This window comes from Amblyraja radiata, chromosome 15, assembly GCF_010909765.2.
Source record: "Amblyraja radiata isolate CabotCenter1 chromosome 15, sAmbRad1.1.pri, whole genome shotgun sequence".
Taxonomy (NCBI): Eukaryota; Metazoa; Chordata; class Chondrichthyes; order Rajiformes; family Rajidae; genus Amblyraja; species Amblyraja radiata.
Window position 1 is genome coordinate 36,924,983 of NC_045970.1, and position 13,011 is coordinate 36,937,993.

The following is a 13,011-nucleotide window of genomic DNA, read 5'->3' on the forward strand; positions in this document are numbered from 1 at the left end:
GGAACTATTTTGGAGTAAGTGAGAGGAAAGGTAAGTGGGGGAAGGAACTGCAGAAGCTGGTTTATACCGAAGATAGGCACAAAGTGCAGGAGCGACTCAGCAGGTCAGGCAGCAACTCTGGAAAAAAAGGAATGGGTGACGTATGGGGTTGGAATCCTTCTTCAGAAGCGAGGGTCTGATCTGACCTGCGCACTAGTGCAAAAAAAGGTATGGGTGGCGGCTTACGGCAGTTTTCAGGAGTTGGGGCAAAGTCCTGCAAATTAGTGGAGAGTGCCGAGAAAGTTTGAACTGGTAGAAGCTGAACCCAAAACAATCCTAACATCATCAGCCGTTTCTTATCTAAAGTTTGAAAATGGAAAAAAAAACATGTTTAATATACACGTCCTGGCAATTTGATTAAAGCAATATAAATAGAATAATCTGGACTTCAAACACGCGGTGTCAGGCTGGATATGAAAAGAGCCCTTGATCGGCTGCCAGTTTCCATCAGCCTTGAAAACGAAGGTTGACAGTTCATGGGAACGATCTGGTTAACAGACTTCAGAATTAACAATCAAAAATAACGCAGATGCTGACGGCAATCATAAGATCAAGGGCAGCACTGGGAAACACTGCCAGCATTGTCTGCACTGCATTTCCATTGATGGCGAAATGCATTTTCAAAAGGGAGAATTTGACAGGGAAGAATTTGCAGGGCTGTGGAAGAAAGCTGTGGGAGTGGGATTAATTGGCTTTCAAAAATGATTCTGATGGTATAAAAGACCTAGTTCTGCGTTGTATGATTCTATGTGGCAAGATAACAACAATATTTCATCGCAGCTTGGCTACTAGTTGACATCTGTCAATTGGTATGGCAAACACATGTACATTAGGAGCAGGACAATGCCATTTGTCCCCTTGAGCTTAATATCCCATTCAAAAGAGATCATGGTTGAACTGCTCTACATCGGTGAGACCAAGCGCAGGCTTGGCGATCGCTTCGCCCAACACCTCCACACAGTTTGCATTAACCAACCTGATCTCCCGGTGGCCCAGCACTTCAACTCCTCCTTCCATTCCCAATCCGTCCTTTCTGTCCTGGGCCTCCTCCATGGCCAGAGTGAATCCCACCGCAAATTGGAGGAGCAGCACCTCATATTTCACTTGGGTAGTTTACACCCCAGCGGTATGAACATTGATCTCCAATTTCAGGTAATCCTTGCCTTCACCCTCCTTCCCCACCCTTTCCCAGCTCTCCCACAGCCTACTCTCCGCCTCTTCCTTTCTTCTCCCCCCCCCAACATCAGTCTGAAGGGACTCGACCCGAAACGTCACCTATTCCTTCACTCCATAGATGCTGCCTCACCCGCTGAGTTTCTCCAGCATCTTTGTCTACCTATGGCTGAAGTGATTGTAACCTCAACTCCACATTCCTGCTTCTCATCAGAATTGCACGCAATTCTGATCGTCCCATTACAGGAAGGTTGTAGAAGCTTTGGAGAGGATGCAGAAGTTCAACAAGGGCGGCACAGTGGCACAGCAGTGGAGTTGCTGCCTTACAGCGCCAGGGACCCAGGTCCAATCCTGAACTCGGGTGCTCGCTGTATGGGGAGTTTATTCTCCTTGGCCACTTTGGGGTCCTCTGGGTGCTCTTGTTTCCTAACACACTCCAAAGACGTATAGGTTTATAGGTTAATTGGCTTTGGCAATTGTAAAATTGACCCTAGTGTGTAGATATGTGTACAAGGTGATCGCTGGTCGGTGCGGACTCGGTGGATCGAAGGGCCTGTTTCCGCGCTATATTTCTAATACTAGAATGCTCTCTGGATTAGAAGATATTAGCTGTAGGTGACCAAATCAGAATCCAGAGTTTGTAGAGCTTGTCACTGGATTCAGAATCTAGTATTCCTTCCAGGATCTCCCCAAAGGTTCCATCTCCCTGATGTTTTCATAAATTTATTAGCTCATAATTGTAGGTTAATTGGCTTCTGTAAATTGTCCGTAGTGTGTAGGATAGTTCTAGTGTATGGGGTGATCACTGGTCAGCGAGGACTCGGTGAGCCAAGGAGACCGTTTCCATGCTGTATCTCTAAAATATAAATATCTCTTTTGAACTTTCCTCCTCTCGGTTCAAAGGTAAGACCTGTGATATTTGACACATCCACCCTGGGGAAAAGATTATATCTATCCTTTCTATACCTCTGATAATATCAGGACTTCTTTGAACATCATTAAGTAAGGATAATGCATCAAACCAGTGTGCATATTTCAGTTTCATCTCAGTCAATTCCCTGTTTAATGGGAAAAAATAAATAAGAGACTCTATTAAGATTCCACTGACAGACTGGATGTCATACATGGAGACTTTATAGTTAATAGAAAAAAGAAGGATTCCGATTCGAAACATCACATATCTGTGCTGGATACCAAGAAGATGGTTATGGTGCGTGGTTTGTGGAATAGCTGTAGCTACAGCAAAATCAAAGGACCGTGGAAACTGTTCCTGGGCTTAAAGTGCTTAGAAAATGGGGGTTTGCAAGTACATCTCCTCTGAGGAGCACTTTGATGCACAAAATTGAGAAGGCGGTGTGTAATGAGTCCCTGTCAATGCAGCCATCAAGATAACAGCTTCTGAAGGGTTTTTATTAACTAGACAAAAATTGATATTGAATATTGCTTATGGGGATAATAAGTTTAAATCTCCAAAGATTGACAGCGTTTGCATTAGTAAGTGGTGTCATCGGGTAACTAGTTGTCCGCAGCCCTTTTCCAAGAACTAAATTACTGCGCCACTTGTATCGAATTTCAACCAAAGCCTATCTTGCCTCTCTAAGTTGTTGGTTCAACGCCACGTTAATTAGTATCTGTTGCCGGCAGACTGCAAAATGAGGAGGAATTGCTTCCGATTACTCTCATTAGATCATTAGAAATTGAGTGTGTATTCACTGGTAACAGTGTTTATGCTCAACATAATTTGTTTGTGTAAGCAGAAATTTCACTTTCCTGTTGCTGCATGAGAAATTCTATACTCTTTGGTCACAAGATGTCGTTCAGTATTCAAGCAAATCACATTATGTGCAAGGAGACAGACCTTATCTCCAAATTTTCCTTCAATTTGGCCAAATTATCGCACATGAGGACTGAAGGACCGTTATACAACAAAGTGCCTAGTCCATCAGAGAACACTTAAAGAGCAAAGTAGTGTTAAGTGTGGCGTACATTAGCAAACAACCAAGAATAATCAATTCAATTGGTCATTTTGCTTCTCAGTTCAGATTTTGAAGGTTATAAAGGGAGCACAGCAAAAGGAAAACCTTGTAAATCCTAAAGAGACTGTTAAGGAAATTTGCAAGGGGCATTTCTCTGTTTTTAATTATTTCAAAACGTAAAGAAAGGTTTGTCTCAGCCCTGATCCTCCCGCTTCTGCCATTAAACTTACTGTTCTTGAGTCATAGATTCATATAGATTGGAAACAGGCCCCTCAGTCCAACTTGTCTACACCAACAAACAGATCCCATCTACACTAGTCCCACCAGCCTGCGATTGGCCCATATCCTTCTAAACCTTTCCTATCCATGTTCCAGTCTAAATGTTTCTTAAGCATTGTAATAATATCTGCCTCAACTAGCTTCACTGGCAACTCGTTCAATACACTCATTACCTTTGTGTAAAAAGGTTACCCCTCAGGTTCCTATTAAATCTTTATCCCTCTCACCTTAAAGCTATGTCCTCTGGTTCTCGATTCCCCTACTTTGGGTGTTTACACAATCTATTCTGCTCATGGGGTTCTGTACATCTCTATAAGATCATCCCTCAACCTCCTGCGCTCCAAGGAATAAAGTTCGAGATTGCTCAACATCGTGGTAAATCTTCCCTGCACCCATTCCAGCTTAATAACATTTTCCATCTGTTACTCAACTTCTAAATATACTTGTGGAAAGTGGAGTAACTCAGCGGGTCAGTCAAAAATCTGTGGCGACGTTTCAGTTTGGCCTGCTGCCCGACCCACTCAAGATTCCAGCATCTGCAGTTCCTTGTGTTTCTAAATATATTCCCCTGTACTGTGCTATAATCATGGGCCCTGGTCACCTGTTTCATCTTTCTGAACGCTCTTTTACCACCTTCTAAAACCTGTGGCCATTTATAATACAAGCTTGGTGCATTTAGACTTTTGATATCAGCCTAATTGTTTTTCTCTCATCATTTTCGATCTTGGCAGCTGTTTTCCATGACACTGGTTCAAAGGGTGGCACGGTGGCACAGCAGTAGAGTTGCTGCCTTACAGCACCAGAGCTTGATCCTGACTACAGGTGCTGTCTGTGCGGAGTTTGTACGTTTTCCCTGTGACCTACATGGGTTTTCTCCGGGATCTCCAGTTTCCTCCCACACTCCAAAGACGTACAGGTTTGTAAGCTAATTCGCTTTAATAAAATTGCAAATTGTCCCTAGTGTAGGATAGTGTTAATTAGATTAGATTTACTTTATTAATCCCCTTATTCAGGGGAAATTCAGATGTCCTTGCAGCACACTAATAAAAATACAACATAGCATTCAAGAAGTTCAACACCAAAAGACAAAAACATTCCCCCCACAGTGGTTCCCACTGTGGGGGAAGGCACAAAGTCCAGTCCCCATCCTCTTGTCCACCCAGAGTCGGGCCTATTGAGGCCTCCACAGTCGCCGCCACGGCGCCCGATGTTCTCGCTGGGTGATGGTGCTCCGGCGTCGGGAGAACCCTCAGCGGCTTGGGGTGCCAGGAACGGCTGCCTTCTTACCGGAGACCGCGGCTTCCAAGCCAACAGACCGCGTTTGACGGAGCTCCACACACTGGCGATCTCGGCGAGAGTAAAGGATGTAAAGTTCAGCGCCGCAGCTGGCCGCTCCACAGAACCGCGGCTCCACAATGTTTTCATCGGCGGTCCCAGCATACTGGAGTTCCAGCGCGGCGACCCAGGAAAGGCATCGCCCGCTCCGCAATAGCGCTCCAGTGCTGTGCCGCCGCCAAAGCCGAGGTTCTGGCCAGGTCCCCTCAGGAAACGTCGCTCCAGGACCCGCTGGTAGGCCGCAAGGACAAGGCGAAGGTGCTGCTCGGAGGAAGGCAGCCTCTCCGACCAGGTAGGGACTTGAAAAAGCAGTTTCCCCCTTCCCCCCCACCACCCCCCACACATAAAAAGATTAGACCCTCCGACTACACACTTTAACGTACTAAAAATAATAAAAAATAAGTGAAAAAAACAGACAGCTGCAGGACACTCAGTGTGTGGAGATCACTGATTGGCATGAACCCGGTGGGCCAAAGGGCCTGTTTCCACGCTATATCTCAAAACTAAACAAAACAATGTTTCCCAATTGAGAAGATCAATTGAAAGATTGTCCTCTGCTATCCATGCAGAACTCAAAAGTCTGATTACAATTTATTTAATATAACATAAATCTAATATATATCTACGATATACTCCATGTCCATTGACAACACTCTCACGACCTTGCAAAGACCAACGGGGGTAAAAACTAAAAGTATAGTTATCAATTTAACAGCGTGACCAGACTAATAGTGCATTCAGCAAGTCAGACACTCACTAAATGTGCACCAAACATTGAATGCAGATATGTTTTTTTATTTAAAAATGTAAAGAACTATTTAGAATTTAATTGGAAAGCTGGCAAATGACAGTTAAATAATGGCAATACCTCATGTCTACACTGAAGTATAATGGCGATGTTTACAGTGCAAGTCTGTTGTAAAATTTGTGGACGAGCACAGGGCTGAATGCCAACAATGTAGCCATCATGGCTTCCCCAACAGAAGCAATTACTTAATGCACAACACCAATTTCAAAAACTGCGACATTTCCCACGGCCAGAGTTCGCTCTTAAGCCAGAATTAGAAGCTCCGTCCAACAACAAACATGGTACCTTCTTAGACCAGAAGACATAGGAGCAGATTTAGGCCGTTTGACCCAGCGTGTCATGGCTGATTTAGTTTTCCCTCTCCCCATTCTCCTGCCTTCTCCCTGTAACCTTTGACATCCTTATTAATCAAGAACCTATCAATCTCTGCTTAAAAAATACCCAATGAGTTGGCCTCCACCACCCTCAAATTCCAAAACGGCGCTGGCTATGGGAGTCAAGATCAGCCCGTCAACGAAGGCTCGAGCCTCCCGACCGCAGGTGAGCAAAGGGAAGAGATTGAACTTTTTTTTCGCCTTCCATCACAATGAGGAATGTGGCAGAGTCACTCTGACGGGTGTTCATGTTAAAATATGTTATGTGTGTTCCGTTGCTTTTTATTGTATGACTGACTTGGCAAATGAAATTCCTCGAATGTTGCAAAACATACTTAGCTAATAAAGTATTATTGCGATTGTGATTGTGATTGTAAACCCGAGAAATGAGAAGAATTCCCAATCTTAACCTCTTTCACTCAAGCCGCACACAGGTCCTGAAGGATCAGAAAGCGTTCAGAATAAAGCAGCTTATTTATTTAGTAACCCATCCACCATCCTAAACATTTACTTCTTTCAATGGCAGACTCTGGCATTATCTGGCGTTATCATCTTAAAAATAAATGTAGTTACTTGCCAAAGGTTCCTTGAGTTTGATAGTAAGAATATTCTTTCCCCCATGGTGGAAATATCAAAGACTAGAGAGCATAGTTTGAAGATGAGAGGGGAAACGTTTAAAGAAGAAGTGCAGGGCAAATTTCTTTCTCCACTTAATCAGCAGTGGGTGCCTGGAACGCGCTGCCAGGGATGGTGGTAGAGGCAGATACGATAGGCACATGGATATACAGGGAATGGAGGGAAATGGATCATGTGCAGGCAGATGAGATTGGTTTATCCTGGCATCATGTTCAGCACAGACATTGTGTGATGAAGGGCCTGTTCCTGTGCTCTCCTGTTCTATGTTCAGATTCAGCACTCTGACAATTACAAGGAAAAGAGCAGCAATTACTTAGATAGACACATAGAAACATAGAAATTAGGTGCAGGAGTAGGCCATTCGGCCCTTTGAGCCTGCACCGCCATTCAATATGATCATGGCTGATCATCCAACTCAGTATCCCGTACCTGCCTTCTCTCCATACCCTCTGATCCCCTTAGCCACAAGGGCCACATCTAACTCCCTCTTAAATATAGCCAATGAACTGGCCTCGACTACCCTCTGTGGCAGAGAGTTCCAGAGACCACTCTCTGTGTGAAAAAAGTTCTTCTCATCTCGGTTTTAAAGGATTTCCCCCTTATCCTTAAGCTGTGACCCCTTGTCCTGGACTCCCCCAACATCGGGAGCAATCTTCCTGCATCTAGCCTGTCCAACCCCTTAAGAATGTTATAAGTTTCAATAAGATCCCCTCTCAATCTCCTAAATTCTAGAGAGTATAAACCAAGTCTATCCAGTCTTTCTTCATAAGACAGTCCTGATATCCCAGGAATCAGTCTGGTGAACCTTCTCTGCACTCCCTCTATGGCAATAATGTCCTTCCTCAGATTTGGAGACCAAAACTGTACGCAATACTCCAGGTGTGGTCTCACCAAGACCCTGTACAACTGCAGTAGAACCTCCCTGCTCCTATACTCAAATCCTTTTGCTATGAAAGCTAACATACCATTCGCTTTCTTCACTGCCTGCTGCACCTGCATGCCTACTTTCAATGACTGGTGTACCATGACACCCAGGTCTCGCTGCATCTCCCCTTTTCCTAGTCGGCCACCATTTAGATAATAGTCTGCTTTCCTGTTTTTGCCACCAAAATGGATAACCTCACATTTATCCACATTATACTGCATCTGCCAAACATTTGCCCACTCACCCAGCCTATCCAAGTCACCTTGCAGTCTCCTAGCATCCTCCTCACAGCTAACACTGCCCCCCAGCTTAGTGTCATCCGCAAACTTGGAGATATTGCCTTCAATTCCCTCATCCAGATCATTAATATATATTGTAAATAGCTGGGGTCCCAGCACTGAGCCTTGCGGTACCCCACTAGTCACTACCTGCCATTGTGAAAAGGACCCGTTTACTCCTACTCTTTGCTTCCTGTTTACCAGCCAGTTCTCTATCCACATCAATACTGAACCCCCAATGCCGTGTGCTTTAAGTTTGTATACTAATCTCTTATGTGGGACCTTGTCGAAAGCCTTCTGGAAGTCCAGATACACCACATCCACTGGTTCTCCCCTATCCACGCTACTAGTTACATCCTCGAAAAATTCTATAAGATTCGTCAGACATGATTTACCTTTTGTAAATCCATGCTGACTTTGTCCAATGATTTCACCACTTTCCAAATGTGCTGCTATCCCATCTTTAATAACTGACTAGCAGTTTCCCCACTACCGATGTTAGACTAACTGGTCTGTAATTCCCCGTTTTCTCTCTCCCTCCCTTCTTAAAAAGTGGGGTTACGTTTGCTACCCGCCAATCCTCAGGAACTACTCCAGAATCTAAAGAGTTTTGAAAGATTATTACTAATGCATCCACTATTTCTGGAGCTACTTCCTTAAGTACTCTGGGATGCAGCCTATCTGGCCCTGGGGATTTATCGGCCTTTAATTCATTCAATTTACCCAACACCACTTCCCGGCTAACCTGGATTTCACTCAATTCCTCCAACTCCTTTGACCCGCGGTCCCCTGCTATTTCCGGCAGATTATTTATGTCTTCCTTAGTGAAGGCGGAACAAAAGTAGTTATTCAATTGGTCCGCCATATCCTTGTTCCCCATGATCAACTCACCTGTTTCTGACTGCAAGGGACCTACATTTGTTTTAACTAATCTCTTTCTTTTCACATATCTATAAAAACTTTTGCAGTCAGTTTTTATGTTCCCTGCCAATTTTCTTTCATAATCTATTTTTCCTTTCCTAATTAAGCCCTTTGTCCTCCTCTGCTGGTCTCTGAATTTCTCCCAGTCCTCCGGTATGCTGCTTTTTCTGGCTAATTTGTACGCATCATCCTTCGCTTTGATACTATCCCTGATTTCCCTTGTTATCCACGGATGTACTACCTTCCCTGATTTATTCTTTTGCCAAACTGGGATGAACAATTTTTGTAGTTCATCCATGCAGTCTTTAAATGTCTTCCATTGCATATCCACCATCAACCCTTTTAGAATTAATTGCCAGTCAATCTTGACACAAAGTTCTGGAGTAACTCAGCAGGCCAGGCAGCACCTCTGGAGAACGTGGATGGGTGACAATGGATGGTTACAATCCACAATCAGTCTGAAGAAGGATCCTGACCTGACATGTCTCCTATCCGTGTTCGCTGGAGATGCTGCCGGACAGGCTGACTTACTCCAGCACTCTGTGTCTTTTTTGTTGTTGTAAACCATCATGTGCAGTTCCTTGTTTCAGCAATTACTTGGGAACACTGCCTCATATATTCCAAGACAGGTATCACTTGGGATGATACTGCATTTCCTTCTTCATCAGTGATTGAATTTCTGAAACTTGAGCAACAACTTTCTGGAAACCTTCAAAAGGATTGCAGCGATTCAAGAAGGCCCCACTATCCACCACACCTGAAGGGCCACGGATCTTGCCCTCTTTGATGCTGTGCAACGCAACCAAAAATGATGCCAATGGTCATTCTTTCCTTAAAGAACTCTCAAGATAGTGGAGCTCTTGCTGATTAAGTGGGTGGGTAAACAGTTTAAGAGTGGCATGACTGTGGGGATGAATATCCCATGTTGGTTTTCCCAGTCAATTTATAAATTGGCTTCAATCAGGTGAGAGTGCTGCCGCCTCACAACGTCAGAAACTTGGGGGGAATTTGCACCTTCTCCCTCTGACCTCAGGGGCTTCCTCTGGATGCTCCAGTTTCCTCCCACAGCTCAAAAAGTACTGTTTAGCTGCTGTAAATTGCCTCTTACGTGTAGGGAGTGGATGCCAAAGTGGGATAACATAGAAATAATTTGATCGGGTGATCGATGATCGGTGTGGACTTGGTGGGTCAAAGGCCCTGTTTCCGTGCTGTATCTCCAAACCAACAAGGATTGAAATAGAAAAGCTCTACTTTTTCTTTAGCTTGGGAATATTTATAATGAAAGTTTTGCTAATGGGGGAAAAAAAATAACAATTGAGAAAGTGCAATGCTGTAGCCTTGGAGAATAGCTCTGAAGTTGATAGATTGCAAATTTACTAAATAACGTACAGTAAGGGGGAAGAGGATGGGAAAGAGAGGATAAAAATCTTAAAATAGAAAAAAAAAATGAAGGCTAAAAGAAAGATGGTTATCAAAACAGTTGGGCATCAGTCATTGCTGAAAATATGAAGTAAGCATGTCCTGTACTCAAGACTGAACTGGTACTGTTTTTTCCCATAGTATGCAAGGCATGGAGCTGCCTTCAATAGGAGGAAACCATTCCCATCAAGGCAATGCAAGAAGGTCACTGTCAGATGGAGCTATAAATTGAGCTTGTACATAAACTGTCAAGAGTTGCAAAAGAAAATGAGTGGCGGAGCACAATGTGTGCAGATTGCACAAGGAAATGTTTTCGACATACTAATTCAACAGACCCAAAAATAGGCCACCCCTTTTGCAAGAGCGGAGGAACTGATAATAGTTCATATTTAATCGTAGAGCCTCTTGATGCCTACATCTCAACTACCAGGACAGCCTGCAAGCTCCGTGTATGCAATTCTCTGAAGAGGTCAGAGTATACTGTGACTTATAACCATATAACATATAACAATTACAGCACGGAAACAGGCCATCGCGGCCCTACAAGTCCGTGCCGAACAACTTTTTCCCCTTAGTCTCACCTGCCTGCACTCATACCATAACCCTCCATTCCCATCTCATCCATATGCCTATCCAATTTATTTTTAAATGATACCAACGAACCTGCCGCCACCACTTCCACTGGATATAACCATATAACAATTACAGCACGGAAACAGGCCTTCGAAACTTCGAAACTTCCTTCGAAACTTTGGGATAAGGATGGAGAGATTTGTTTTTAAACCCAATTTATATTTCCATGTTTTCACAATTCTGCCATCTAGCATGTTCACTATATTAGAATTGGTCATTTTGACGATGGTAGGGAACAACTGATTCAATACATTAATGAGAACCAGGATTGAGCTATGTAAATGTTGAACATAATTGGATATAAATATTTAACACAATTAGTTTTATACCTTGTGTAATGAAGTGAAGGGACATGGAATGTGCATTGCATTATTATCTCACCAAGTGGGTTTAAATCTAACGTGTTTGTCAAATCTTCGCAAAGAATTATTAATGTCAGCTCCAGATAATGTTATAAGATCATAAATTCGTAAATTAAAGGGGCAAAATTAGGCCATTCGGCCAATCAAGTCTACTCCGCCATTCAATCATGGCTGATCTATCTTTCCCTCTCAACCCCATAACCCCCGACACCCATACTCATCAGGAATCTGTCAATCTCCACCTTAAAAATATCCATTGACTTGGCCTCCACGGTCATCTGTGGGAATGAATTCCACAGATTCACTACCTTCTGACAAAATAAATTCCTCATCTCCTTTCTAAATGTACGTCCTTTTATTCTGAGGCTATGACATTAGATCCTAATCTCTCCCACTAGTAGAAACATCCTCTCCGCATCCACTCTATCCAGGCCTGTCATTGTTCAGTGAGTTTCAATGAGGTGTCCTCTCATCCTTCTACACTCGAGTACAGGCCCAGTGCCATCCAACGCTCATCATATGTTAACCCACTCATTCCTGGGATAATTCTCGAAAACCTCCTCTGGACGCTCGCCAACTCTTCCTCACATGTGGGGCCCAAAACTGCTCACAATTCTCTAAATGCATTCTGACCAGTGCAGTATACCAGTGCCAGTGACTTGCCACCCTCTGACTAAATAAATTCCTTCTCATCTCCTTTTTAAAGGTACGTTCTTTTATTCTGAGACTGTGGCCTCCAGTCATAAAGTAATAAGTGGTGCAGAATGGCAAAAGTAGCACAATTGACTCAGAAACATTTGTCATTATCTGCTTTCAAATCATGGAACCTTCAGTAACACCACTTTGGGAACAACTTCTCTGTACAAACTGTGGCTGTTCAGATAAATAGCTAGCACCAGTGGCGGACTGGCCAGGGTGTCAGCTTGCCCGATGGCAAGTGGGCCCCTGATGAAGTGGGCCCCCTATATCAAGTGGGCCCTTGATGAAGTGGGCCCCCTATATCAAGTGGGCCCCTGATGAAGTGGGCCCCCTATATCAAGTGGGCCCCTGATGAAGTTGGCTCCCTATATCAAGTGGGCCCCTGATGAGGTGGGCCCCCTATATCAAGTGGGCCCCTGATGAAGTGGGCCCCCTATATCAAGTGGGCCCCAGATGAAGTGGACCCCGTATATCAAGTGGGCCCCTGATGAAATGGGCCCCCTTTGTCTCCAGGCAACCAATATTTTTAGACCCCGTCTGCCACTGGCTAGCACCATTTCTCAATAGCATGGGGCACAGTGGCACAGCTGGTACAGAAGCTTCCTCACAGCGCCAAAGAACGTCGGCAGATTAGATTAGATTAGTCTAGCATCATGTTTGGCACAGACATTGTGGGCTGAAGGGACTGTGTTGCACTGTTCTATGTTTTAGATGTTTTAGAGCAGTTGGATTGAGGCAGCAGGGAGCCTGGACAAGGTGGGAGCAGGCCATGGACCGAAAAGTCACATGGACTGAGCTCTGGCAGGCTGAACCACAGCGCATCAAGTTCCTGGTCCAGGCAGTGTATGATGTCCTGCCCAGCCCATCGAAACTCTTCATCTGGGGCAAAGCGGAATCTCCAGATTGCCCGCAATGCTCAGGCAAGGGGACGTTGGAGCACATCCTGAGCTGTGCCCACAGGCTCTTGGGCAGGGCCGGTACACATGGCGTCACGACCAGGTTCTTAAACCCATTGCAGAAGCCATCAGCATGGGAATCAGCAGCTGCAGACGAGAACGCCCCACCACCCAGATGATCACCTTCGTGAAGGCCGGAGTGCAGCTGCTAAAAACCACAGCGGCCAGTAATCAGTCAGGAATCCTGGCGACTGCGCA

The 13,011-nt window shown here is 44.5% G+C and overlaps 1 protein-coding gene across 4 annotated transcripts in view; it reads right to left on the minus strand.

Moving 5' to 3' along the window:
- The window catches only part of LOC116981212 (ectonucleoside triphosphate diphosphohydrolase 4-like), a 46,361-nt gene that overhangs the window by 25,020 nt on the left and 8,330 nt on the right, over window positions 1-13,011 (minus strand). The window lies entirely within an intron of this gene.